Consider the following 27,655-nt stretch of genomic DNA (forward strand, 5'->3'; position numbering starts at 1 on the left):
GGGCAGCTGGGTTTAACCCCCAAATTAGTTCCAGCCTCTTTAAAAAACATTTTTCCCCTCTCTTTTCATGTTTGTTTCCATTTTTTTTTCCCCTTGCATAAATTTTCCAGACCTGGCTTTCGGAGAGGCTGCTGATGAGTCAGACCATTCTGCTTATCTAAATGCTAACCAGGGCCACCCTGGTCCCCGATTATCTTCATTCCCGCAAACTCACCAAGGTGGGGGAGGGGAGGTGATGTCCAAATGAGTTGTAGTTCATGGAAGTACCCTCTCCCTGGGCTCCAGATTTGGGGACCCTCCCTAGAGAGGCAACAGGCCATGCCATCAACCCGAGCTCCTCAAGGCCCTCCACGTTGAGGGTCCCACACCAGACCTCCTGAATTGGCAAAGCCCAGGTATCTGCATTTTGATGCACACCCCTGTTTTCAACCCCGGCTGTCTTGAAGAAAACCTGGGCATGCGGAATCCTGTACCACAGTTCCCAGAGCACAGGTGGGAACCCAAGACCTCAGGAAAGAGTTCTTTGGAATGCTGCAGGACCCTTCAGCCCTCCACCCCGCCCCCACCTCCCGGACCCAGTCCACAGGGCAGCTCTGCCCACGCAGGGTGCGAGCCTCTGAAGGTTTAAGAGGAGCTGAAGGCTGTGAAGGGTGTGCCCCTGCAACTTTCCGTCGCTTCAACATTGACACGTAGCTTCTTCTTGTTCCTACTTCCTTTTCCCTCAAAACATCATAAGTACAAGAAAAGTTAGGAAATCTGTCAGCCACATGTCTCTGAACATGTTTACAATAGGAGAAACCAAATGGAGTCGAGAAAAACCCTTTATCAGGGGTTTCCAGTGATCCATCCGTTTATTCAGCAAATCCTTTCCTGAGTTTCCACCGTGTACAAGGCGTGGACAGACGTGAGCAGCCAGACACACCCCTGCCTGCCTGGGCCGACAACCAGGAGACAGACCTGTGATTCATTGTTGAACCAGGGGCTCCAAGAGCCTATAATGGGCTCCATCCCAGTTTAGGGAGACAGGGAATGTTTCCATGAGGTCTGAGGGGTGTGGGGAGGTGGGGAGGGAAGGGGCCTGATGAGCATCCAGACAAAGGCCACAGCCCAGGGAAGGCCCCCCCTAGTGGGGAAGGCTAGGGGCGTACGAGGAAATGAAGCCCGGGGTCTGGGGAGAAGGCCTAAGGTGAGGCCTGGTGCACCACATGGAAGGTTCCGGAACAGCTGCCCATCCTCTCCATGTCTGTCTGCACATCAGACAGGACCGATCTGCCTCCTCAGCTGACCCTCCGGCCACCAAGCGTGACGTTCCCACCATGCTCTGGCCCCTGTCCCCTCTCCTGCGGGGACGGCCTCTCCTCGGGCCCACTTCTGCATCCCGAGGACAGCGTTCCCACCGCCAAGGGCATCGGCGGAGACTGGGAAGTAGGCTAACAGCTTCCAGATGTCCATGAACCCAGCCTGGCTTCTGGAGGGACTGTTTGGCTTTCCGAGGTTTATAAACAGCAGGATCAGTTCCCCTCCTGACCCTCGGGAGACCGGGGGCCCCCAGCCTGGCCGACGGAGCATGCGGCGATCCCCGGGGATCTTGATGTGGGCCCTCCGGTGTTTCTGCCCCGATCAGGATAGGAGGGGCTCCTAATGCCCAAATGGCCAGATTCTGCCCCAAAAGAGAGATGGCTGGAGGCAAATCCAGTGAACCCGAGGGAAGGTTGGCTGAGCTGGGAGGATCCTGGCCGTGCCTTTGACACGAGCACAGCGCCACTGCCAGCCACAGGAAGCCCCAGGCTCTACGACCCCACCCGGCCCAGACGCATCCCCCGTCTGCCGCCCACTGAGCTGACGGCAGCCACTCTGACCTCGGGGCTCAGCCCGGAAGCGGGGTGGGGAGGGAGAGCTGGTTCCGGAAAACAGGACACGTGGCCTGTCCTTCCAGGTAGATGTTAGCAGCCCTCCCTCTGACTCACTTGGTGGAAGATGCTCCCATGAGCAGCCCCCCTCCCTGACCCCGGGAGGGCCCCAGGCACCACGAACTCAACACACAGACGGCTCATCGCTCTTCTTCCAGAAGCTTCCAGGGGCCTTTGTGCTGCAGACGCTGGCGATTCCCACCATCAACCCGGTCCTGCAGAAACCGGGGCATCTCATCCTTTTCCTGCATTCAGGGGATGCCGCCCTTCCGAAATCTCCGCACGTCCCGAGTGCCCCCCACCCCTCCTCTGCCCACATCCCTCCTCCTCTGATGGGCAGCTCCAGCTGGTCTCGTTGGAGTTCAGTCTTGCCCACTCTGGTGGGTTTCGTTTCGGTTTTAAAATACTTTCTTGAGGTGAAATTACATAAAATGAACGCTTTTAAAGTGATCACTTCAGTGGCATTCAGCGCATTCAGTGTTGTAAAGCACCACCTCCATCCGGTTCCAGAACCTTCCCCTCGCCCCAGAGTAAAACCCCGCACCCGTGAGGCAGTTTCTCCCTCTTCCCATCTCCCTCAGCTCCTGGCAGCCATCAGCCTACTTTCTGCGTCTATGGGTTTGTCTCTTCTGGATGTTCCATATCAATCAAGTCACACGATACGTGACCTGTGGTGTCTGGCTTCTCTCCCTTGGCATATGTAAGGTTTTCGAGGTTCATTCATGTTGTAGCTGTGTCAGCGCTTCATTCTCTTTTATGACCTAATCATATCCCACTATCAGGACAGACCACCCTTGGTTTATCCATTCACTGGCTCATGGGGAGGGAGAGAAGGAAGGAATCGCACCTCCTCCTAGGCCAAAGCCTCTTCCGCTCCTTTTGGGGGTCTCCTGAAGGCCCCCCGAGTTCCTAACGCCACGTAGGAGCGGGTCTCCCCGTTGGGGCAGCTCGTGCGCAGCCGAGGCTGTTGGTCAGGGAAAGAAAGCCCTGGCCTCTCTCCAAGGACTGAGTCTTCTTCTCAAAGCCGATGGACATTTCCACTTAAAAAGACTGTTGTCCAGCCTGAAAAAGCCCACTGTTTCCTGCCTGCCTGTTGCTTGCTCAGCTGTGGCTGGGCTGGGCCAGGCCAGCTCAGGGCTTTCAACGTACTGAGCCTTTAAATGACCCCCGATCTGGCTCATTTTTTAGCTGCCTTTGGCTCACCTACCATCTGTAAGCCATTTCCTGCCCGCGGCTGGCCCTCACCTCTCATTTACCAGAAGCAGAGCCGTGAGGCTGGGCTGCAGGGCAGATCTGGGGTGGGACTGGCGGGGCAGGAGCAGAGGATGGGCTTGGCCAGAAGCTGGCACTTCGTCTCCATCATACTTTAATGCCACCTCGCCTCGGTCAGAAGGGGATGTGGTTAATCTCGTGCTGTGCACAGGCCCCCACGCCAACCAGAAAGAAGCTGTACTAGGGCAGCCTCGGGTGCCCGAGCGGATTGATGGTTGATGGTCACAGCTGACAGTATGAGCCCCCTGGTTGAGGCTAACAGCAGGCCTAGCAGGCCAGACCCTGGGTCATCGTGCATTTATAAAGGGGGAAACTGAGGCCCCTGGGGCCCTGGCTGATGCTGGCAGAGGCGGCCGGGTAATTCCCCTTCCCTTCGCCTTCCGTATTCAGGGCAAACTCGTTAAGATGTTTTTCCCTCCTGCAGCATTTCCGTGTGTATCACGCGTGATTCCTGCATGTTGCAGATAATTCTGCATCAGGCTGAGGCCGGGACTGGGCCTGAAATCGCACCCTTGCTTCATCCTGTCCTGTCCGACTCCCAGGCGGCCATCCCAGGAGCACTTCCGTATCGCCTGCGTGCAAAGCCTCACCTCAGGGGTGTGATGTGGGGACTCTGACCCCAGACACTGTGTGTTTGGGGATTTCCTCCAGCACCTATAGCATAGTGAGCACTTAATTGATTTAGTAATTTATTCATTAAATGATTTGTTCTTTTACTAAATAGATATTTGTTGAGCACCGACTGTGTACCGGGCACTGTTCTAGGTGGTAGGAATGTCCATGCTCGTGTGTTTCTGAGTGTGTCGGGGGGGTATGTGTGTGTGTTTGAGATATTTCTATGTGACAAGCAGGTGGTGGGTCACAGGTGACAGATGGCAGGAGTGGTCCTTCTCCATGGGACATGGGACATGGTCACAGGGGGCAGGGGAGTTCTCATCGTCATAGGGACTGAGGGACCCCAGCTAAGGGAGCAGCCGCTGTCTCAACTTTGTGGCAGGGGTCACATTGGCGATTAAAGGCTCTCACCTAGGCAGTAACGTGTCCCCACCACGAGGGGGCGGAAAACGCAATCGTACCAGGTGCCCGGAGGAATGAGGTCCAAAGATATTCGGAGACCGGCACTAACGTCTACTATCACTGCAGTATGGGCGTCGCGTGGGCCTGGGGGGCAGCAGGGGACACGGGAACTCACGCACTGACGGTCTAGCTGGGGAGACAGACGGTGAACGAACCACGACAGAATTAATGATTTAATTGCATCTATGGCCAGGGCTACCAAGAAGTGCAAGACACCAGGGCACCAAACACGGCCACATAACCTCATTGGGGGTGTTGGAAGACCTCCCTCTGCGGCTGAGCTGATGCTTAAGATAAAACGTAAAAGACGATGACAAGGGTTCTGTAGGTGAAGATGAATGGGGGAGCCTCTGAGAAGCGGGCAGAGTGATTGCAAAAGCCCTGTGGATGCAGGAAGTGTCCTCTCCAGGAGCTGGAAGAAAGCCATCACTGGTGGAGCACAGAGCATGGAGATGGAGATGAAGTTGGAAAGGTCAGCGGCCAGATCACTCACGGCCTTGTAAGCGGGTTTATGAAGCTGGCTTGTATCCTAAGAGCCATGGGGTTTTCAGAAGGGGAGTGGGGTCGGGGGTTGGGATGGGGTGGGAGCTGGACAGCGCCCTCTGGTGGTTGTGTGAGGACTGGCGTCCGCAGTGCTCTCGGCCAGCGCTTGTCCTGGGCTTGGTTCTAAGCCTTCCCCGCAGGCTGTGGAGATGCAATCCTTCTGAGACTGCCCGCCCCATTAATGCTGGTGGACACAGCTCACAGGGGCCAGCCTCCCAAATGGCATGCCACCAAGCCATGCTGTCCAGGAGACACCAGACGGACATGCCAGGGCTGCGTGGAGCAGACCCAGACAGCGAAAGGTCTGGCTGGCCTGCGTTTTCTCCAGCGGGTGCCTGGTCTGGGTCTGACTTCAGACAGGACGGGAGGGACCCTGATTACCTTCCCGTTCCCATCCTGGGTAATCTCAGACCTCACATGGGTGTGTGCTTGTGAGTGTTCGGACAGACACCCCCCCCCCCCGCAAACGAGGGCCAATGGAATGATGGCCACTCAAATCTCCCGTATTACCGAAGGCAGATAAACCCCAACCAGCCAGAAGCAGGGGATCCTGTGGCCGCTGCCCCCACCCTCCCTTGCATGCTTGTGGCCTGTTTCTGCCTGAAACTGCAAATGCTTATCACAGGCGAGTGATGAGTCATGGCTTGGGTTCTTCCTCAAAGGACAGCCTGAAGCTGGAGACGTTTATCAGCTGCTTTTCTTCTTTATTTTCAGACAGGGCGATTGAGCCAACTGAACTTTGTGGAAAGGGAGAGATGTTTTTCCTCCTTCGTTTTCGGAAAGTGTGACCATTCCAAAGTGCCCTCAAGTCTCCCTCTGGCCCCGGAACCCAGTTTCCCTTCCCAGTCGCCAGTATCTGCCCTTCCAGAGGACCAGGCACAGAGCAGCAACCACGGATCCACCAATTTTTACAAAAGTTGTGCTCCCATGAATATGCTCTGATCCTTGCCGGCTACTGGCTTTACTTCTGTAGGGGAAGAAGATTTTGAAATAGCCCAGTAATTTTCTTGTGGGGTGCACCCATCAGCACCCCTTCTGCTATCACAACAGGGCCACGAAATGTGGCTTGTTGCTCAGGGCGGAGGAGAATGACTACAAAGGTATAAACATGCAGCTTTGAGCAGGAAAATAATTGAGTTTTCTTTTTAATCCTTGGTCAGACAGTGGTCTTGAAAGCCGGGCTTTCAAGCATGAGTAAATATTCCTGGAATTCCCATTGCTGGACCGTGTCCCATGAAGAGTCACGCATGGAGGACTGACCTCGGTGTGAATCAGAGCCGGGAGGATGCAAGAGGCAGCTGAGGGAAGAGAAAAGCACATGGAGAGGAAGAGCTGGGGGGCAGGGCCAGTGGGAGAGACAGACTGGCTGCAGCCCTCTGCTGGGGAGACGGAGGCTCCATGCAGCCTTTCCCTGCTCCCCGGTGGGCCTGGAAAGGTGGCCCATGGCAGAGAGCCTCATTGTGGGCCCACGCAGCAATCAAGGTCCAGCCCAGGAAGCAGACACCCTCCTGGGCATTTCAGTGGAGGGTACTGAATGCAGGGAATTGATGCAGGTGATGGAATGGCTGAGAAACTGGACAGAGGAAGGAAAGGGCCAGGAGGGGATTTGAAGGCAAAGAGGCCCAGGACCCCACAGCCCAGCACCGCTTCCCAAATGGCCCCGAACGATAGAATAGAAACGGTGGAGACTGGGGCCCGAGAGAAGACCCCTGCTTCCCATGGCTTGTGAGTGGCATGCGGGGGTTTGAGAAGTTCCGTGTGCCCCAGTGGGGAATGTGGAATAGGGCTGAGGGGGCAGGTTGGTGAGCTCACGGGGGGCGGGGGTCACCACTGGAAGGACCACAGGGACCCTGATCGAGGATCACGGAGCAGTGAAGCTGGGGAGCGGTCAGAGTAACATCTGGATTCAGAGAGTCCCCCAACTCAGATATCGGAATGCGAGTGAGAGAACAGCAGCTGGCTCTAAGGGATGACGGAGCCCTGCTGTGAAAGCCCGAGGACCGTTTGAATAGAAGGAGTCCGTGAAATGGGAGAGGAGAAAATAGCCATATTCCTAAGGAAGTCTCTAATATGATTTTAAATATGAATGTGTAAATTAATAAACTAAATATCATGTACATATATTTTAAATGAGAGCAAAGAACGATCACTCATTTTTGCTCACCCGTACATTTCAACAGCCCCACCGCACAGGTTGAGCAATGCCTGCCCCATGCCCCAGCTCCCCCAGCTTCCGAGTTACACGTCATTCAGTGGTCTCCTTGGCAGCTGTGCTTTTTCTGCAGACTCAGCACCCTCTTCCACATTCTGCATTTTAAGTCCTTTTTGCGGGGAGGAATCCCTTCGTAACCTGGAGTGGAGCTGAAACTCAACCCCCGCCCCCCGCCAGTTGGCAGAAACATAGTTTACTAGTTAAGGGTATGCTAGCTGCCCTAACAAGCAAGTCTCCACATTTCAATGCCTTTACATGCAATTGAAGTTTGTTTTCCTCTCGATAATGGAGAGCAGGTGTTAAGGGGCTGGCTTTTCCACAAGGCAATTTAGCAACCGAAGGCAGGGAACTCTCTGCCGGCCCCCAGAAGCCTTTTGCTTCCAGCTGGTGGGAAGGGACAGGGCAGGAAGGAGCAGGTGTGGGAGGTTTTTAGAGGAGCACATGACTTCCACGTGAATCCCATTGGCCAGAATTCAGTCACGTGACCTCGCCTGCCGGCAAGGGACGCCGGGAAATACCAGTCCGGCTGTGTGCCCTGGAGGAAGAGGAAGTGGTTGCGGGGGGTGAACAGCCAGCCGGTCTCCGTCACACACGGGCCCCGTGAGATTGCCTGTGCGACGCCGTTAAACGTCCTCCTGTAGACAGAGCTGGGGGAAGGCTGCCCTTTGGAACTTTGTTCCCGTGTCCCACGCGGCAACCTCACTTCAGTGCTCGCTACACAGAATCGGAGGACTGGCTAAGACATGGTCCCCGTCCTCTGGGGCTTTATGTGTCCCTGGAGTCAACAGATCCAGGAAGAGAGCACTGAGCGAGGCATGATGTCAGAAGTCCACACTGGCACCCGTGGGGCAGGAAGATGACTCGGAGCTTCAGCTAAAGGCCCACAGCTGAGGTTAGCTCCCCGTTCTCAACAGGGCGGCCTGCCCTGTCTCCAGGGCTCACCCAGAGCAGCCAAGCCTCGGCGCCTCAGCACCGTCAGCCGGTCCCATCCCTCCAAGCGGGGCCAGGCCCTGCGAGCTGCAGCTTACGTGCAGGTGGGTTATTCATGTGTGGGGTCGCGAGTTCTGGCTACGGTCGAGTTTCCCCCTCTCAGGTCCCACCATGGGAGCTGGATAATTCCTTTGTGTGTGTGTGTGTGCGCTGGGTAGGGGGTGCCCCATGTACTGCAGGAGGTTTACCAGCTGCCCCGACCTCTCTCCCCAAGACACTCTTAGCACAGCTCTGAGTTGTGACAACCAAAAGTGTCTCCAGACCTTGCCAAATGTACCCTGGGGGGCAAAACTGTTGCCAGTCGAGAACCATTGGCCTGGAGAGTGGTTCTCACACCTGATTACACATTTGAATCATCTGGAAGCTACAGACAATTACCAATCCAGACCCCGCACGTCCACTCCTAGGTATGGGCCTGAGATAAATGAGGCACGTCTACAAAAGACTGTAGGACTGTGTTCCTGTCGGTGTATTATTAATAGCTGATGGCTGGGAACAGCCCAGATGTCCATCCATAGGAGACTAGATGAACAAATCATATATATATTCACATAGTGGAATAATACCAAGAAAGAAAAAAAAACCCAACAACAGGCATGAATTGCACTGCTATTAAGTTGAGCAAAGGAAGCCTCACACAAGAGTACATGTCGTATGATCCCTTGTATATGAAGTTCAAGAACAGGCAAAACCGGTCTCTCGTGATAGAGGTGGGGAGAGTGGATATTTCTGGGGAGGGTAGTGACTGGAAACCTGGGACGCTGGGAATGTTCTGTCTTGATCTTCCTGTTGACACGTGGTGTGTGCGGATATAACAATTCATCGTGCCGTGCACTTAAGATTTGCACATATAACTCATGCCTTGTATTCGCTTCCTGTGACAGCTGTAATAAATTACCAAACCTTGGTGATTTAAAGAAACAAGAGTGTATTCTCTCACAGTTCCAGAAACCGGAAGTGTGAAATCAGGTGTTGCAGGGCTGTGCTCTCTCTGGAGGCTCTAGGGGAGGGGCCTTCTTTATCTCCTCCAGCTTCTGGTGGCCGCGTGGCTCTCCCAGCTTCTGCTGACACACTGCCATGTGCTCTGTGGTTATGTAATCTCCCTCTGCGTCCCTTATAAGGATACATGTGATTGCATCTCAACCCACCAGATAATCCAGGATAACTTTCCCATCTCAGGATCCTTAGTTACATCTGCAAAGTCTTTGCCATATAAGGTAACATTGATGGGTCCCAGGGATTCGGACCTGATCTCTTTGGGGGCCCTTATTCAGCCCACTGCATAACTAAATTTAAAAGAAAAATTTTAATTACCGGTGTGATGGCCCCACCACACACCAATTGAATCAGACCCTCTGCTGTTTCTGTTGATAAGTTACACAGTCCTGGGCGTAGCGGGTGGAGGGACACTGATCTAGAGGTGGTTCTTCCCTTGTCGGCGCGTTCGGGAAGGGTAGGGATGTGCCTGTCTTGCTCATCACTTAGCGCGGTGCAAAGTTGACTCAACGAACTTGCTAAACATGGAATGAATTGATACATGAATGAATATAGTTACTACTAAGATCTGTTTTTTGCTCGTAACACTTCTGACGCCAAACACGTAGATATTCCACACCAAGCAATTCTCCAGTTCTCTGTGGACGCCAGCTGGGTGTCCTACAACTTAACTCGATTCTGATGCTAACCACCCAGAGTGAGAGCAGACCCTGTGGTTAAGGGCTCAGCCCCGCAAGACTGCCCCCACTTCAGATGCCAGGCGCAAGTGGTGGGTCCCCAGCTCACCCACCCTTCTCTCTGACTTGGCAACAAATCAAGGAATCCCACAACCCCCTCCTCAGCTTCAATAATTTGCTATAATGGCTCATAGAACTCAGGGAAATACTTTCCTTACGTTCACTTTTATTGTAAATGTAAATCCTTTACATTTATTGTAAAGGATACAGATGAATAACCAGACGAAGAGGTACGTAGTGAGAGGTCTGGAAGGGTCCCAAGTGTAGGAGCTTCTGTCCCCATGGAGCTTGGGGTGCACACCCTCTCGACACGTGGGTGCGTTCACCAACCCAGAAGCGTTTTCATGGAGGTTCCATTATATAGGCGTGGCCGATAACCTCATGTGAGTGGTGATGCCCCACTCGCCTCCCTGGAGGTCGGGGATGGAGCTGCAAGTTCCAGTGCTCTAATCACATGATTGGTGCCTCCAGCAACTGGCCCCCGTGCTGAAGCTCTCTGGGAGCCACCAAGAGTCACCTCGTTAGCATAAAGTCAGGTGTGGTGGAGAGGGGCTTGTTACGAATAACCAAGGACACCCCTATCTCCCCATCAGCAAAGTACACAGGTTTTAGGACCAAATCTACATTCTTTTTCTGTCACAGTATCACAAGGGAGGATGAGTGTGGCCACAGTAAATTGGGATGATCTGAAGTCAGAGGACCCAGCTTCAAACCCAGCCCTGCTGCTTATCGGCTGCATGACCGCAACCAAGGCCCCTCGCTGTCTCACCCTTTCTCCTCACCAGGAAAGTGAGGACACTGCTGGGGGAATTCATGAGATGACGTCTGTCCCTGTGAACCTGCCTGAAATCCAAAACAAGTGCACACCTTCCCGTGCAAAACACCTGACGCTGAGCCCGTGGTAAATAGTGACTTCCCCGGGTGAATCAAATAAAATCACAAGATGCTGGGTGTTAGGCAAGTGGGATTTACGTGCTGGCCTCACTGTCGGCATAAAATACACTCGCTGTAAATGTGCAGAGCTTGTGAAATAGCTGAGCGCTCTTTGAAGCCCACGAGGAGGGACCCTGGAGAATGTAAGCTGGATGGGGGGACAGATTAGGTCCTTTTGAGGATGACAACTATAAAACCCTTTCCTAAGTCGAGGGTGATGTCCTAACCCAGTTCACTGCCTGCGTAACAGTATGCCCAGTGCTATTTAGTTTGACAGGGGAGAGCAAACAAACAAAAGAAGAACACCCAACCGACAACGAAAACCTCCTTCTTAGGAGAGCTTGGAGTCTGATGGTCTTGCTATAAGACGTCCCGCTTGGTTTGGGATTCTAGGCAGGTCTCTGGGGAGAGGGGGGAGAAAAGGGCCTGGTCCCATGGAAATTTCCTAGTAGGGTTTATTTTGAAGCAAAGGTTTGGCAGCCCTGAGCCTGTCTCCTTGGCTAGACAGAGCCTCTTTGAAAAGAGTCAAAAACAGCAGGGATGGGAAACGGCCCTCGAGGGAGCAGGTTTTAGTGGAATCCTCTTCTTCCAAAAAGAACTGCTGAGACCAGCCCGGGCATCCCTTGCTTTATGAAATTCAGCTCAGCTCACCCGTGGTTGGCAGAGTAATGCCCGCTGCCTGCCCCCACCCCAGCCTAATTCCCGGAATCGCTGTGTACGTGACCTGACATGGCAGAAGGCACTTTGCAGGCGTGCTTGAGTTGAGGACCTTGTGATGGGGAGATGATCCTGGGTGATCTGGGTCGGTCCAGTGGAATCGCATGAGTCCTTGAAATCAGAGACCCTTTCCCAGCTGTGGTCAGAGAAAGAGGAGGCAGTGGAGCAGGTTCAGAGGTGCAGTGTCGCTGGCTTTGAAGATGGAGAAGGGGGCCGTGAGCCAAGGACTAGGGGCCACTGCTAGAAGCTGAAAGGGCAAGGAATAGCTTGCCCCCTAGAACCTCAGGCAGCACCACTGATAACCTTGGTTTAGCCCAGTGAGCCCCGTGTTGAATTTCCGACCTCCAGATGGAAGTTGATGAGCGTGTGTTGTTGAAGCTGCAAAGTCTGTGGAAATGTATTGCAGCAGCGGTAGAAAATCCAAACATCACCTTTCTTCTTTTTTTAAAATTGATTAACGTATAGTTGATTTACAATGTTATGTTATTTTCTGCTGTACAGAAAAGTGATTCAGTTATACATCTACAGGTATTCTTTTTCATAGTCTTTTCCATTGTGGTTTATCACAGGATATTGAATGTAGTTCCCTGTGCTATATAGTGGGACCTTGTTGTTTATCCGTTCTCTGTATAATAGTTTGCATCTGCTAACCCCAAACTCCCACTCCATCCCTCTGCACCCCCTTGGCAACCACAAGTCTGTTTCTGTTTTGTAGATAAGTTCATTCGTGTCATATTTTAGATTCCACAGATAAGTGATATCATATGGTATTTGTCTTTCTCTGTCTGACTTACCTCACTTAGTATGATAATCTCCAGGTCCATCCCTGTTGCTGCAAATGGCATTATTTCATTACTTTTTATGGCTGAGTAGTATTCCACTGTATATACGTACCACATCTTCTTTATCCATTCATCTGTTGGTGCATGTTTAGGTTGTTTCCATGTCTTGGCTATCGTAAATAGTGCTGCTGTGAACGTTGGGGTGCAGGTATCTTTTTGAGTTATAGTTTTCTCTGGATGTATGCCCAGGAGTGGGATTGCTGGATCATACAGTAACTCTATTTTTAATTTTTTAAGGAAGCTCCATACTGTTCTCCATAGTGGCTGCACCAACTTACATTCCCACCAACAGTGTGGGAGGGTTCCCTTTTCTCCACATCCTCTCCAGTATTTGTTATTTGTAGACTTTCTAATGGTGGCCATTCTGACTGGTGTGAGAAATAATTGTAGTTTTGATTTGCACTTCTCTAATAATTAGCGAATGTTGCCTTTCTTGAGCACCTACTGTGTGCCCATTCCTGGGATGGGATCCCTAATCCTAGTGACCATCTGTGATGCTGAGCTTGTGATCCCATTTTACAGGTGAGTAAACTGAGGCTCAGCGAGGTGAACTGACATCCTGAGAGGGAATGGGAACCCTTGGCCGACTCCAGCTGCCCTGGGCCTTGCGCTGCTCACAGGTAAGATGGGCAGGAATGTGAGCTTGAAGCATGTGGTGCACAGTAGGTGTTTAGTCAGTGTTACTTCTCTCTTTCCTTTTCCCAAACATCAGGTGTCCAGCAGGTCTGGCTGTGAAGTGGGTGATATTTTCCTCTTGACTGCTCTATAAAACCATTACAAAATCAACCCTCGTTCCCAAGGGCAAAAACCTCCCCTGATAGAGGCCATCATGGTGGGTAAAAGGCTCTCACCGGCAGACCTGGGAGACAGGTCTCTCACATTGGCTCTGAATGATTGCTGTGTGACCTCAGGCTGGTTACCGCCCCTCTCTGGGCAGCGTGTAGTTTCGGTTGACTCAAGTTCCCTTGCAGTCTCAGTCTCCAGGCAGCCTGTGAGCAAACTCTGGTCCCCGTCCAGAGGACTGAGGTCAGGCCAGGCTGGTGGCTGCTGCTGTGTCTCTACATGCGTCCTGGGAGGGCACACAGGGGCCCTCACAGCAAAGTCAAGCCCTCCTGCCATCCAAAAGGCCAAAGTGTGAATTTCCCTCTGCTGTGAATCTGCCCCCTTGGCGGGGCCGGTTTCCTGGCTTAGGGCTGAGGCTCTTCCTGGCCTTCTTCCCCAGGAAGGTCCCCAGGTTGTGGTCCAGCCCTGGCCGGGATCTAAAGGTCTGTGTCCTGGCCTGCCTTTGCCAGCGGGCACCTGGCTGACCTCCAGACAGTTACTCCTTGGAAGGGAAATGTGAGGGAAGGTGGGACAGCCCAGGGGTCCCCAGCTGTCCCTGGCAGTCCAACCCTTCTCCCAAATCTGGGAGGGCATCGTGCCTCCGATCCGTCTTTCTCACACTTTGCTGTCAGCATGGGAAGGACCTTGGGGGTGGGGTGCCCCATAATGCTGGCCCGCTCAGCCAGCTTGAGTTGTATCCCTTAGAAAGATCTGTTCGAGTCCTAACCCCCAGAATCTGTGAGTGTGACCTTATATTTAGAAATAGGGTCTTTGCAGATGTCATCAAGTTAAGATGGGTTCGTACTGGATTAGGGTGGCCCTAATCTAATGCCTGGTGTCCTTATAAGAAGAGGGGAATTTAGACACAGACACACAGGGAGAAAGCCATGTGACGATGAAGGCAGAGATTGGAGTGCTTCTTCTACAAGCCACGGAATCGTCCCTAGAGCCCTCAGAGAGAGCTCAGCCCTGCTGACACCTTGATTTTAGACTTCAGGGCTCCAGAACTACACATTTCTGCTGTTTTAAGAGCCCCTAGTTTGTGGCGCTTTGTTACGGCAGCCCCAGGACACTCACACACCCACTGCCTGCTCTTGCCCATTTCCCAGTAGTCATTGCTTTGAAGAAACATGAAGAAATCACCTAGTGTCCCTCCAAACTGAACATATCCAAACGCGAGGCCTGGCCTTTACTCACAGCTTATGTCCTTCCTCCATTGTTGGGGGTTATCATTTTACGAAGGGATGCTAGCCAGAGATGGCTGTTGAACTTTACTGATCCTTTTGTTCTCAAAAGACTTTTCTGGGACTTCCCTGATGGCACAGTGGTTAAGAATCCGTCTGCCAATGCAGGGAACATGGGTTCGAGCCCTGGTCCGGGAAGATCCCACATGCCACGGAGCAACTAAGTCCGTGCGCCACAACTACTGAGCCCGCGAGCCACAACTACTGGGCCCACGTGCCACAACTACTGAAGCCCGTGTGCCTAGAGCCCGTGCTCCGCAACAAGAGAAGGCACTGCAATGAGAAGGCCGCGCACTGCAAGAAAGAGTAGCCCCTGCTCGCCGCAACTAGAGAAAGCCCATGTGCAGCAACGAAGACCCAACGCAGCCAAAAATAAATAAATAAATTAATTTTTAAAAAAAGTTTTCTGAATTTCTATGAAATTCAAAAGTCTGGTGACATGGGCTCTGGAGTTAAGAGAGCTGGTTCTGGGTCAGGTCCTGCTTGAAATGCCCTGTGTGTGTTTTCGGAGGAGCACCTAAACCCTTGGGGTCTTCCTGCCATCAAGAGGGTTGGAGCATGCCTAGCTCTTGGCCAGTTGTCAGGTTCCTTTAAAACTGGACCAGCCCCACGCCTGCTCCTCCTGCCTCCCCTCTCTCCATCCCTTAAGCCGGTCTCAAGTGCTGTCTGCGTGGTGCAAACTGTATTTGGTTTCTCAAGGGAAGGACACCGCTAAATACATAAGTAAATAAAAAGCAAAGTTCTTAGTTACACTTAGCCTCGAGAAGCTTAAAGGTCCCCTCTGGGAACTTTGCTGCCAAGTGAGCTTTCTTGACCTTCCCCATTGATTCTGGATTGGACAGGACTCCAGTATTTGTCAGTGACAGAAACTCAAACCAGAAGAGGCTCCCAATCACAGGCCACTCTGGGAGCCTTGAAGGCTGTAACCAGGTACTTCAGTGCCATGAGATCTCATGCTATCTCCATCTCTCCCCATCTTGGGGTCTCTGTGGGGACCTCATTTTCTCTGAGAGTAAACAGGTTTTCTCCCAGCAGTGACAAACACAGTGCTGGTATCCTCAGGCTTAGGTCCTCCAGCTTGATGAAAAAAGAGAAGGGAGAGCATCTCTCTTCCTGTTTCAGAATATAGATGCTCCAGGGAAGGACTTTTATTGGCCAGCCTCAGTCACATGGCTAAGCCTTGGACTTATCACTTGGCCGGGGGGGGGGGAGGAGTTCTATGATTGGCCAGGCCTGAATCACATGTCCACTCAGGGGGTGGGGCCCTGTGATTGGCAGCTCACCCAGCATCACGTGACTGACATAAGAGGAGCACAGCTCTCCAAGGGCTGGAAAGGGAGATGGACAGAGCCAGGCCCCAGCTGTGCCCCAGCTCCCTCTGACCACAGCCCAAGGAGCCCTAGACTGGACATCAGACCCACGAGATCCTGAAGTGCTGGTCAGTGGGTTTTGCACATCTCTTACTTCAAGATATATATATATTTAATTTTTATTTATTTATTTTTGGCTGCATTGGGTCTTCACTGCTGCGCGTGGGCTTTCTCTAGTTGCCGTGAGAGGGGGCTGCTCTTCTTTGCGGTGCACGGGCTTCTCATTGCAGTGGCTTCCCTTGTTGCAGAGCATGGGCTCTAGGCGCGCAGGCTCAGTAGTTGTGGCGCACGGGCTTAGTTGCTCCACGGCATGTGGGATCTTTGTGGACCAGGGAACGAACCTGTGTTCCCTGCATTGGCAGACGGATTCTTAACCACTGCGCCACCAGGGAAGTCCCAGGATTTAATTTCAAGTGAACTTTTACTTGGAAGACCAACCAGAGTTGTTCTGGCTGAGGCAGGAAGGGATAGGCAGAGGAAGCAGCGCTCAGAGTCCCCTCCCTCCCACCCTCGTTCAGGCTTCTCCACAGAGCAGAGCCTGAAAGTCACAGAGCCATCCCGGCCCAGCACACACGGGAGCGAGATCCCATTTTACAGACAGGAAAACTGAGGCTCTGAGGGCTCTATTCCTCGCCCGAGAAATTCCTCAGCAGTTCACAGCCACATCTGCTGCTGCCCAGACCAGGCAGTTGCCTGGAATTTGGGCCAGCCTCCTTTTCGCCCGGATGTTGGACCAAGTCCTTTGAATTCCCGGCAGAAGGGAGAGGTCCACAGACATCTCAGAGCTCAAATTAGGACTGTGGACTGTGGCTCTCTAACCTGCTTTGTGGCGAGCTTGAGAAGTGGCCCTGTGGCGTGGCGGCTGGCGAGTGCCTTCAGCCTGGTCAGCAAGACCCTTTTTCATGAGCGTGAACCGCCCTTGGCCCCGACGAAACAGCAGCGGGCTCCAGGCCTGAGGTTGTTCCCGCAGGATTCGCTGAGCCCAGCTGGTCAGCCCAGCCAGAGACGCAGTCACCGAAAGCCACAGGAGTCCCCACCCAAGGGACCTCTCCTGCCCTGTGCAGCCCCTGTTGTCTGCTGGTGGCACCCCCCACCCTGGGAAGGGCCAGCCCAGTCCTCCCTAGGACAGCCCAGTTGCCGGGAGGGCCCCGTGTCAACGCGGGAGGGCCCAAGATTTGTGGCCCCCGCGTTGACAGGCAGTGGATGCACAGAGAGACGGGTGTGAGTGGAGCGCAGGGCCCCTGGAGCAGGGGCATCGGGAGTGACTGAATTGAGGCCAGTGTACACAGGCCCCAGTGGCCTTTCTCCTGGACTCAAAAGAGGACTGACGGTCGTGGGGTGGCGCGGGGTCAGCTCTGTATTTAGGTCCACGCTCCACTGGAGGACCAGTTCCTCTGTCCTAGTCCACATCGCTCTGCCTGGAACTGTGTCCAGTAACTAGTCGGCTCTTTGCACTGATGGCAACTCCACTGTTCCGGTGTCTCTGGCTAAAACCCAGAGGTCACCCTCGAGGCCTCATTGTCTCACATCTCACACCCAAATGCTGGGTCGCCTTTTACTTCGCCTTTTACTGGCTCACCTTCAAAGGGAAGTCCAAGGCCAGCTGCTTCTCCCCACCTGCACTGCCTCTGCCTGGTCCAGGCCGCCGTCTCTTCTCGCCTGGACTGTGCTGTGGTATCCCCGCTGTGCTCGGTGTCCCTGTGAGCCTGCCCTCACCCCGCATGGTCTGTCCCAACACAGCAGGCCGAGGGCTGCTTGGAGAACTTGACTTCCGTCTGCTCCTGGGCCTCCCCTCTCAGAAGCCCCCGAGGTCTTTCCACCTATACTGCGGTGAATAGCATCCCCCCCGCCAAGTTCACATCTGCCTGGACCTGTGAACGTGGCGTTGTTTGGAAATAGGGTCTTTGCAGATGTCACCAAGTTTAAATGAGATCAGCCTAAAGGAGCCCTCATCTAATGACCAGGGTCTTTATAAGAAGAGGGGGATTTAGGCACAGACACAGAGGGAAGACACGTGTGTGAAGACAAAGGTGCAGGGGGGAGGAATGCATCCACAGGCCAAGGACACCTGAGGCCATCAGAAGCCAGAAGAGACAAGGAAGGATCCTCCCTGAGAGCCTTCAGATGGAGCCTGGCCCCCCTGACACCTTGATTTCAGACTTCTGGTCTCCAAAACCGTGAGACAATATACTTCTGTTGTTTGACGCCACCCAGTTTGTGGCCATTTGTTATAACAGCCACAGGAGACTAATACCGCCTCCTCTGTCTGCCTTGTGGAGATTGCAATGCTCATCATCTAGCAAAGGCTCTGAGAAATTCTGCAAGGAAGCACGTGTTCCATTTTCCCGAGCTTATCCCATCATGCAAGCATCCAGTTGCAACTACCCTTTCACCTCCCATGGGACCCACTTTGGGAAATGTTGGACTAGAAAATTCCTGACATCCCCTCCAGGCTGAAAGTTCTGTTGCTTTTGGAATTGGAAGACAAGCCATGAAATAAGTAGAAAATTGTATGCATGATTAGATAGTCATTTTAAATATAGCCAAAATGCTCCTGCAGTTGTGGGGAAGCAAAACGAGTCTGGGGAAGAACAGCCGCTCTAGTTAACCAGCTCTAGTTAAGCACTCAGATGTGAGCGCCACTGACCCCGTAGGAGCTCAGTCTGAGGTCGGTCACTGTGGGAATGAGAACAGTGTAGTGTGTAAGACTATTTCCTTGGGCTGTGTTCCTAGAAGTGGACTTGCTGGGTCAAAGGCTTTGCATTTTTAAGACATGGGATTCATAGTGCCAGACTGCTCTCCAGAAGGTTGTACAGATTTAAACTCCCACTAACGCAGACCAGCGGTACCCGTCTCCCATCTGTGCCGGCACTGGCCATTATCCTATTTGACATCTAGAAATTGTCCTGTGTGTTTTGACCAGAAAGGTAAATAGAGCTTTTATTGAGTTATCTGAGTTTCTACCGAGTCATGCCCAGAGCAGCCTGCCCACCAGCCCATCGCTGCCAGCAGAGGGCTCTTGCCAATGACTGGGCAGTGGTGCCCTGAGGTCAGGCCAAATTTTTGGAGGAAACAGCAAACCACACTCAGATTTGGCCTGAAATATTAAACTCTGAAAAAGAGAAGATTCAGTGTCATAGGATCCTTCCCCGGAGCAGAGTGGGAGAGAGAAAAGAAGTTGGGATTTGAAGTCAGGAACACCCGAGGGTTTGTCCTGACCTGGCCCCTTTCTAGCTCCGTGACCTTGGGCAGCTCACATGAGCTTTTTGCATCTCAGTTTCCTTATCTTTGATGTGGGATAACGACAGCCCCAACCTCTCTGAGTTTGATGGGGATTAAATCATTTCCTCGTTACGAGATGGGCTTTGCATATGGAACCCTAATACGAGCTGGGGTTCCAGGTGGCCCAATCCAGAGAGCGTCACAGAGAGGTGTAGTCGAGCCACCAAAATGGATTAGGAAGGAATTTGGATTCCCCCTTGCCTTTCTCTCAAACGTCAAGGGGAATCCACTCCTCAGCCCACAGTTGTGTTTCTTAACATCCTGCTCCCTCTGCCCGCCCCGCGTGTCTTGCATCCATCCCGCGGCAACTCCGGGACCCCCGCAGCCCCCCAGTCCCCCCCAAAGGTCAGCTCTCACTTTTGCCCTTTGCCCCCTCCACTTTGCTTTTGTCATGGAAATGAGCTTCCTCTCTCCAGTTTTGCTTGTTTTCTCATGGCCTCCCCTAGAATCCAGATTCTCCACAAGAAAGGGAGGATCCTCCCCTCTGTTCTCTGGCCTCTGTGGGTCCTGTTTTCCTCCACCTACTCCCGACTCTGCCTACAACGTGGAACCGGTCTAAGGAAGACAGGACTCTCTTCGGGAAGCGGGGTGGGAGGGAGCCGAGTGGGCACAGACAAAGTGCTCTGTACCTGACGGGGCCCCGAGCTGTACATGTGTCCGCGTGTGCTGACGCCGGCTCCCCTGCTGCCAGCACTTCTCCCGTAACTGAGGCTTTGTAACGTTTTCGGAGCCTTCCCTGTAGTGAACACGTTCTTTTCTTCCTCTGAGTCTCCCGAAAGACAGGTGAGGGGGGCAAGTTCTAACCCGAGTTTTGGGGCCAGACCAGCATGGCGGCCCAGCCTTGGGAGAGGCAGGCGTGGGAGGTCGGGGCGGGTGGGAGGTCATCTTCAGCGGCTGCCTCTTTCTCCAGCCTCTTCCCCCCATTGTCAGAGGGCCCCGTTGCTTACACAGCGTGTGTTCAAACAGAACTCCACCGAGGGTCGCCTCTCCCTCCGCCACCATCCTCACCCTCCTGCTGGGGTCCTGAGAGCGCCGGGTGCCAAGCCCCACCTGAGCCTTGCCCTGAACCATATCCTGTTCCCTAAGATCCAGAGCGGGGTTTGCTCCCGTGTGTCCGGTCCGGCCCTGACGGGAGGGTGGAGCAAGGTTCGGGGCTGGGGAGAGCTGGAGAGGTGGGGTCAGCCTGGGCTCAGCCGGCCCCCTTATTAGGAGCTGGGTGGCCTCACGTAGGATGCTGAGCCTCTACAAGCCTCACCCTCCTCATCCGCGAAGTGGTCGTGATGATACCTGCCCCCTCACGGCACAGGGCTCGGAGGAAACTGAACCTGCTGGGCACGCTTAGCTGTGGGCCTCCTCCGTGCATTCCCTCTCTGTGCACCAGGCATCCGCCGGCTGTCTGTTCACCACTCTGTGCTGGGCGTCCCGCCAACTCCTGGTGATACCCGAAGAATAGTAGCTGCCGGGGTGGTCGCTGACAGTCTCGCCCAGTGGGTGTAATTGCTTTGATGAGAGTACAGGGCCTGTGGGCTTAAAGGGGGGCCTAACCCAGCCTGGGGTGACCAGGGAAGGCTCCCTGGAGGCGGTGGTGACGGAGTCAGGCCTTAAACAGTGTGTGAAAAGTAGTCGTCCATTTTTCCATCTGTGTGATTAACAAGCATCTATACCATGTCTACAGAGTACGAATGCCAAGTCAGGTGTTGGGAAAACGAGGGTACATCAAGTGTTGGCCCTGGGAGATTTGAGGCCAGGAAAGTGGCGAGGATGTCTCAGACCTCCCTTTCCAGGCTGCACGGGGCCAGGGCATGGCCAGGCTGGGTGCGGGAGTGCTGGCAGGGCTGTCCCCGCATGGGGATCAGAGCCAGGGGCCCGCAGCCCGTTCGGTATCGGAGAGCCGTGTGGTGGAGTAGCGTGTGGCTGAGGACGAGAGGAGGTGGTGCTTCCTCTGGTTGAAACAACCTCCAAGATACATCGTTCAGTGAAAAACAGCAGAGTGCCACACTGCAGGATGGGGCCGTTATGCTACATACGTGTGCACGTGTGTGTGTGAGTACACGTACGGGACGCCCAGGACACGGACTGGCAAGTCTCTCACCCACCTGAAACCCTGCTCCTGGGAGGATGTTTGCTGCTCATCTGAGGAGCCCACGGGGTTGCAGAAAGCCAGCAGGGCCGGGGGGAGAGGGGACAGGCCCAGAGCGGGCGAGCAGGGCTGGGGTGAGGGCCCGCCCCGATGGGGCTGCTGCGTGGCATTGAGGTGGAGGCTTGTCATATGTGTGCAAACATGAGATGGGGTGTCACTCAGCCGTGACCCGCTCCGCCACGCATGAGCCCCAAAGACATGCTGAGTGAAGGAAGCCAGGCACAGCGTGTGAGTCCGTCCACAAGCAGTGTCCAGAACAGGCAAATCCATAGAGACAGAGTACGTGAATGGTCGCTGGGGGCTGCGGAAGGGGGAGTGAGTGATGTTGGGTCTGGGGCTTTTTGGGGGATGATGGAAATGCTTTGGAGCTAAACAGAGGTAGTGGTTACACAACACTGTGAAGGTACCAAATGCCACTGGATTGTCTACTTTAAAATGGTCAGTTGTTTTTTTTGTTTTTTTTTTTTTTTGCGGTACGCGGGCCTCTCACTGCCGTGGTCTCTCCCGTTGCGGAGCACAGGCTCCGTACGCGCAGGCTCAGCGGCCGTGGCTCACGGGCCCAGCCGCTCTGCAGCATGTGGGATCTTCCCGGACTGGGGCACGAACCCGTGTCCCCTGCATCGGCAGGCGGACTCTCAACCACTGCGCCACCAGGGAAGCCCTTTTTTTTTTTTTATTGAAGTATAGTTGATTTACAGTGTTGTGTTAATTTCTGCTGCACAGCAAAGTGATTCAGTTATACATATATATTATTTTTCATATTCTTTTCCATTCTGGTCTATCATAGGATATTGAATATAGTTGCCTGTGCTCTACAATAGGACCTTGTTGTTTACCCATCCTCTGTGCAAAGACATAGCTGCTCACCCCAAGCTCCCACAGTCCCCTCCCCCTTGGCAACCACAAGTCTGTTCTGTATGTCTGAGAGTCTGTTTCTGTTTCAGAGATATGTTCACTTGTGCCATATTTTAGATTCCACATATAAGTGATATCATATGGTAGTCGTCTTTCTCTTTCTGACTTACCTCATTTAGTATGATAATCTCTAGTTGCATCCATGTTGCTGCAAATGGCATTATTTCACTGTTTTTTTATGGCTGAGTAGTATTCCATTGTATATATGTACCACATCTTCTTTATCCATTCATCTGTCAATGGACATTTCGGTTGTTTCCACATCTTGGCGATTGTGAATAGTGCTGCTATGATCATAAGGATGCATGTATCTTTTTGAATTACAGTTTTGTCTGGACATATGCCCAGGAGTGGAATTGCTGGATCACATGGTAGCTCTATTTTTAGTTTTTAAGGAACCTCCATATTGTTTTCCATTGTGACTGTACCAGTTTACATTCCCAATAACAGTGCAGGAGGGTTCCCTCTTCTCCACACCCTCTCCAGCATTTATTATTTGTAGACTTTTTAATGATGGCCATTCTGATGGGTGTGAGGTGGTACCTCATTGTAGTTTTGATTTGCATTTCTCTAATAATTAGCGACATTGAGCATCTTTTCATGTGCCTGTTGGCCACCTGTATGTCTTCTTTGCAGAAATGTCTATTTAGGTCTTCTGCCCATTTTCAGTTGGGTTCTTTTTTTGTTGTTGAGTTGTATGAGCTGTTTGTATATTTTGGAAATTAAGCCCTTGTTGGTCATATCATTTGCAAACATTTTCTCCCATTCTATAGGTTCTCTTTTCATTTTGCTTATGGTTTCCTTCGCTGTGCAAAAGCTTGTAAGTTTGTTTAAGTCCCATTTGTTTATTTTCGCTTTTACTTCTGTTGCCTTGGGGGACTGACCTAAGAGAACAGTGGTATGATTTATGTCAGAGAATGTCTTGCCTCTATGCTCTTCTAGGAGTTCTATGGTTGTCCTCTCCTACATTTAGGTCTTTAAGCCATTTTGAGTTTATTTTTGTGTATGGTGTGAGGGTGTGTTCCAGCTTCATTGATTTACGTGCAGCTGTCCCGCTTTTCCAGCACCACTTGCTGAAGAGACTGTCGTTTTCCCATTGTATATTCTTGCCTCCTTTGTCGAAGATTAATTGACCATTGGTGTGTGGGCTTATTTCTGGGCTCTCTATTCTGTTCCATTGATCCATATGTCTGTTTTTGTGCCAATACCATGCTGTTTTTATTACTGTAGCTTTGCAGTATTGTCTGAAGTCTGGGAGCGTTATGCCTTAAAATGGTAAGTTTTATGTTATGTGAATTTTGCCCCCATAAATTCTTTTAAAAGAATTCAGACGTTGTCCCGATGACTGTGCATGTGAGGACGGCCGCCCTGGGCCCCAGGCAGCTGGCCAGGGAAGAATGGGGTCCAGGCAGCCATGAATCTGCATTTCTAGGTGAAACCTCCTGTTTTGCAGATGGGAGCAACTGACTGTGGGTATTTGACCCACCCATGGGGGCTGGTTCCAGGTCACGGCCACCAGTCTGTGGCCTCTGCCCAAGAGCATCCACCCTTGGTCCAGAGTGCCTTGACGGCTGCCCACAGGCCTCGGGCTTTGCTGGGAAACAGGAGGGCAGATGGAAAAGTACCCCCAGTGGGGAGAGAGTCCCAGACAAACTGAAGACGCTGGTGGTTTTCAAAGACACGAGCTGCAGCCTCTTAAAATCCCCCAGGCCTCCCTGCCATGGATAAAATGCTTTCTGGAGAGATTGCAAATGTTTGCTCTGGTGGGACTTTGTTATAAATGGACTTGGTTTCGTTTAGTTGGTTACGGTTTTATTTGGTTAAAAAAAAACAACCCTGCAAGATCATCTTAACTGAGGACTCCATGTTAATCCAAAAAAACCAAGAAAGGGCAAACAAGACGGACGAGGAGTCTGACTGCCTGCTGCACGTCGGGTTTGGCTGCAAAGCCCTTCCTCGGACCAGCCTGTCATAGTTGCTACCGTTTCTGGAGTGCCTACTGTGTACCAACCGTCCCGGTCAGCCCTGTATGGTTCCTTCTTTCTAATCCTCCCAAAGGCTTCACAAGGCAGGAACTGTTGTTGCATTGTTTTAAAGATGAGGAAGCTGAGGCCCAGAGAGGTGAAGGTGCTTGCCCCAGGTCACACAGCTGGGAGGTGGCAGGGATGGACATTGTAGCCTGTCTGGCTCTTTCAGTGGTATCTCACAGCCACTTAGGCTGAAAACCAGACCTGCCCTCAGAGTAACCCTCACGGAGGCCACCTGGTCACCGAGATTTCTGGGGCGCTGAGCAGGGTCTTGTGTCTGCCAGCGAGCCTGCAAGGCCACCGGTGAGCAACCGTCCCCAGATGGCAAGGCCGAGGCCAGAGAAAGGCCATGTGCAGACCCCCCTCCCTGGCCACTTAAACCCGCACCCCTGCATCCCATTGGGGTGGCTATCCACAGCAGATGCAACCCCTGCTCCCACCAAGGACCCCTCCCTAACAATCCACCCGAGAGGGAAATGTCTTTGAAATTCCTGATCTTGAGAAGTCCGTTTGCTTTGCTTCTGGGCTTTGGGGGAGACAGTCAGCCCATCTTTGAGAAATCTGCTTCAGATGAGCCCCTGCCCCACCCAGCCGATGACCTTTGTGTCTGTGCACATGTGTTAACCCCTCAGCATCTTCTCTGAGCCCGGTAGGCTGACACGTGAGCTTCACCAGCTCTTCCAACCCCAGTGTTCTCTGATTTTAACCAGCTCCAATTCTGAGTTCATTGCCAAGCCTTTCCCTGCCCCAGGGCCTTTGCACAGCCCTTCCCTCCCCCAGGGGCCCTCCCTGATTCTTCTTTCTCTGTGATACTCTCGCTAATGCTCCCTCTCTCTGCTGCTCTGTTCTTTTATAGCACGAATCACAGCATATAATTATACGTTTAATTTCTTATATTTGTGTTTACTGAGGGCAGAGGCCTCACCAGCACACAGTAGGTGTTCAGTAAATATTTGTGGACCGGCCGGCCGGATGCACCAATGTTGTAGGAATTTTTCTGTGGCCTGAGCAGTGTGCAGTGCCCACGCATTTGCTATCCCATGGCGCCCTCTGGTGGACATTAGGCAGATGCCAGGCTGAGACTAACCCCTTTCTCTTCTCCTTTCAGCATCGTCCCCAGCCCCGTGCCACCTGGGACCTGGCCACCAAGGTGTGGCCACCATCGGTGACGTGAGTACATGAAGCAGCAGAAATGGGTCTTCCTGGAGTTCTGTGAGCTGCTTCTGGATGAGCAGGTGAGTTGGAAGTCAGCCAGCTTCTCACATTATTATCATTAATAATATTGTCATTGTTATTAAATAGCGTTAGTAATGTTCAACATAGAACACTCACTGTGCACCACCCGTGGACCCCTGAGCAGCCTCTCCCTGTCGTCGCCTGGGTCCCTTCCCTCTCTCCTCTTCCAGGTGGTGATGGAGACTGTGGTGGGTATGTCCCTGTTATTAACCTATCTCCATCGCGCCTGGATTTGCATTAAAGCTCATAGGGAAAAGATCAAACGAGTTTATATCCTGAGCCAGGGAATGTGATGCTGTGGGACACACATCCCAGACACTTAGAAAGCAGAGTCTGAATATCAGAGGAAGCCCACAAGTTCCCAATTGGGCCTGGCACCTGCATACATGCTGAGCACAACACACAAGCTTCCGGCGCGGGCGCAGGCGCAGCTCCGGGAAATCGACAGGTATTGCTTAAGTCTGAGGGAGGCGTGGATCAGCCTGCAGACAAGGGTGAAGTTCATCTGGCATATACTTTGCGGTTCAAACCCTGAACTGAAAATATTATCGAATAAACCTCGGTGAAGGCTTTATTGTTCTCGACTTCTCTGTTAATTCAAGAAGCTATTACTTTTTACTGTTTTTACTTTAAAAAATAAAAACAGAGAAGGATCTAGGTTAGAAAAATGTGCTTTTATTCTAGCCAAAGCGTCCGTGGGGAAATCCCTCCTTTCTCCCTACCTGTGAGAACCTGGGCACATCCTGTAACCTTGATGAAACTCAGGTTTTTTGGTCTATAAAATGGGTATACTGTTATCTGCCTGAAGGTCGTAGGGAAAATGCAATCAGATCATGTATAGGAAGGCATTTTGGAAACCGGAATCGTCAAAACTGTGTCCTGGTGATCATTACTATTCTTTAACCTTGTACTTGGAGCTTTTCTTGGAACTCAAGCAAGTTCTACCAAGTTCTACCAGCCTGGGGACGGTGCTGGTTTGTCAGAGGGCTGGTTGCTGCCTGTGAGCCTCAGTTTCCTGGTGCCCATGGGCCTGTTGACCTGTAGCTAGATGGCACGTCAAGCTTGGCTGTCCCACGCCGGGCGCCTGCTCGGGAGAGGATTTCAGGGCTGGTGCGCCGGTGTGCCTGTGGACTCAGGATAACACTGTGTCTCGAATGAGCCAGAGCTTGTGTACCCAAAGGACCATGTCCGCTTCAAAGTGGGCCCCGGCCACCTCCGCACTGATCTGATGATGTCTCCGGGCCTTAAGACAGGCCTGCCACTTAGGGGAAGTGGCTTCAGAGCTGGGTGGCCCCTTCCTCGGGGCGGCTGGGAAGCAGCCAGGGTCACTGCAGGGCGGCAGGTCTGCGAGGACTGCCCTGCGCTGCCGCAGGTCTCACCAAACCCCAGCAGCAGCCGGGACGCCAGCTCTGCAGGACTGCGCCTCTCCCCTCCCACGTGACACCGCTGAAGGGACCACCCCCCACTCACTGACGCATTTCCTGCGTAAATAATCTGCCTTTTTCTGCCTTCAGCCCATATGAGCCGTGTCACCGTCCAGGCTTGTCTCGTTAAGCCCTAGGCAGGCCTCGGAATGAGGAGGCTCTAAACACCCTTTTAAAGTAGACGGCAAGCGGCTCAACTCAGTAGCCTTCTTTTCTGGGTCATGTACTCAAAAACACTGTTTATTCTACAAACCTATGAGGACTTAAACATTGAGATTTTCTGAAAGGCTGGTCACCTCAGCAAATCCAAATGCCCTCCTTGCTCTCTGTTCCCCTCCTGTTTCGACTTTATACAGACGTGCGTGTGTGCCCGTGCGTGTCATCCTGACATAGGCATGTAAGCGAGGATTGTCCTCTTCACTCACACAAGCGAAATACGTTTCAACGTTGCCAAATGGTTAATGCTTTGCGCAGCTACCATAGGGTAATTAACGCTTCCCATGTTGGCTGACATCTAGACTTTGCTACTCGAAGTGTGGGCCACGGACCAGCAGCAACAGCACCACCAGGAGTTGGTTAGAAATGCAGAGTCTCAGGCCACACCCAGGACCTGCTGAATCAGAATCTAAAGTTTACTCGGATGCAGGGAATTTGTATGTCCATTAAAGTGTCAGTGTGTAAAATGTTGGATGTATTTGGACAACACAGTGATGTCCTCACGAGAAGAAGGCCTTGCAGGGCGTTCACTTCTGTGGGTTCTCGTGTGTAAACGACTCCTGAGAAGAACCTGGGGGCTTTAGGGACCCAAGTAAATGTAAGTGCTTGCTCCCAGCTCATCTCCACTCAGCCTTCCAAGTCGTGCTTCTTTGGGATGTTCCAGCACTGGAAAAATAATCACAACCATAGAGCCAAGTGTCTGTTGCCCACCTGGGTGGAGAGAGGAGATGACCAAAAAACGGGCCGGAT

At 52.6% G+C, this 27,655-nt stretch overlaps 1 long non-coding RNA gene across 1 annotated transcript in view; it reads left to right on the forward strand.

Annotated features, from left to right (window-relative positions):
* The first annotated feature begins 7,578 nt into the window (after window positions 1-7,578).
* The window catches only part of LOC132479530 (uncharacterized), a 32,443-nt gene continuing 12,366 nt past the window's right edge, over window positions 7,579-27,655 (forward strand). Inside the window, exons 1-3 of the long non-coding RNA XR_009530561.1 lie at window positions 7,579-8,048; window positions 12,752-12,849; window positions 25,138-25,264. This is a non-coding gene — a long non-coding RNA (uncharacterized LOC132479530). The remainder of the gene's footprint in view (window positions 8,049-12,751; window positions 12,850-25,137; window positions 25,265-27,655) is intronic.

This window comes from Mesoplodon densirostris, chromosome 19 (assembly GCF_025265405.1).
Source record: "Mesoplodon densirostris isolate mMesDen1 chromosome 19, mMesDen1 primary haplotype, whole genome shotgun sequence".
Classification (NCBI taxonomy): Eukaryota; Metazoa; Chordata; class Mammalia; order Artiodactyla; family Ziphiidae; genus Mesoplodon; species Mesoplodon densirostris.